Genomic DNA, 1,371 nt, shown 5'->3' on the forward strand with positions numbered 1-1,371 from the left:
AGTTTGGGATCTTGTCCCATTACCTGAAGGTGTGAAGCCCATTGGTTGTAAATGGATTTTTAAAACCAAGAGGGATTCAAATGGTAATGTGGAAAGATATAAGGCTCGTCTTGTGGCTAAAGGCTTTACCCAAAAGGAAGGTATTGACTTTAAAGAGACTTTCTCTCCAGTTTCAACGAAAGACTCTTTAAGGACAATTATGGCACTTGTTGCGTACTTTGACCTTGAGTTACATCAGATGGATGTCAAGACGGCGTTTCTCAATGGCGACATTGATGAGACAATTTATATGGTGCAACCAGAAAACTTTGTGTTAGGAGACTCGAAGAAAATGGTTTGCAAATTAAAAAAATTCATCTATGGGCTCAAGCAAGCTTCCCGTCAATGGTATCACAAATTTCATCAGGTCATTATCTCATTTGGTTTTGAGGTAAATGTCGTTGATGATTGTGTGTATCATAAGTTTAGTGGGAGTAAGCATATTTTCCTGGTTTTGTATGTTGATGACATACTGTTTGCCAATAACGATATAGGCATGTTGCACGAAACCAAGAGATTTTTATCAAAGAATTTTGAGATGAAAGATCTTGGTGACGCCTCTTTTGTATTAGGGATTCAGATACATCGGGATCGTTCTCGAGGTATTCTTGGACTGTCACGAAAGAGCTATATCGATAAAGTACTTAAGAGGTTTGGCATGCAAGACTGTAAACCAAGTGACACCCCTGTCGCTAAGAGAGACAAATTTAGTCTCAAACAGTGCCCACAAAATGACCTTGAAGCTAAGGAAATGCAGAAGATTCCCTATGCATCGGCTATTGGGAGTCTAATGTATGCTCAAGTATGTACACTCCTAGACATAGCATTTATTGTTGGAATGCTAGGCAGATATTTAAGCAACCCTGGGATGGATCATTGGAAGGCAGCCAAAAGGGTTATGAGGTATCTAAAGAGAACAAAGGATTATATGCTCACATATAGCATATCAGATCAGTTAGAGATCATAGGGTACTCCGATTCTGATTTTGCTGGATGCCAAGATAGTAGAAGATCCACATCAGGTTATATTTTTCTGCTAGCTGGAGGAGCTATTTCCTGGAAAAGTACCAAGCAGACACTCATAGCTTCTTCTACCATGGCAGCAGAGTTTGTAGCATGCTATGAGGCAACTAATCATGGAATATGGCTGCGAAATTTTGTCACCGGGCTGCGCATTCTGAATGGCATAGAAAGACCACTAAAGTTGTATTGTGACAACAACTCAGCAGTTCTATATTCTAACAACAACAGGAGCTCATCTAAATCAAAACATATTGACATTAAATTCCTGGTTGTGAAGGAAAGAGTACAGAGTGGACAGATTTCTATAGA

This window comes from Olea europaea, unplaced genomic scaffold (genome assembly GCF_002742605.1).
Source record: "Olea europaea var. sylvestris unplaced genomic scaffold, O_europaea_v1 scaffold1737, whole genome shotgun sequence".
NCBI classification, from domain to species: Eukaryota; Viridiplantae; Streptophyta; class Magnoliopsida; order Lamiales; family Oleaceae; genus Olea; species Olea europaea.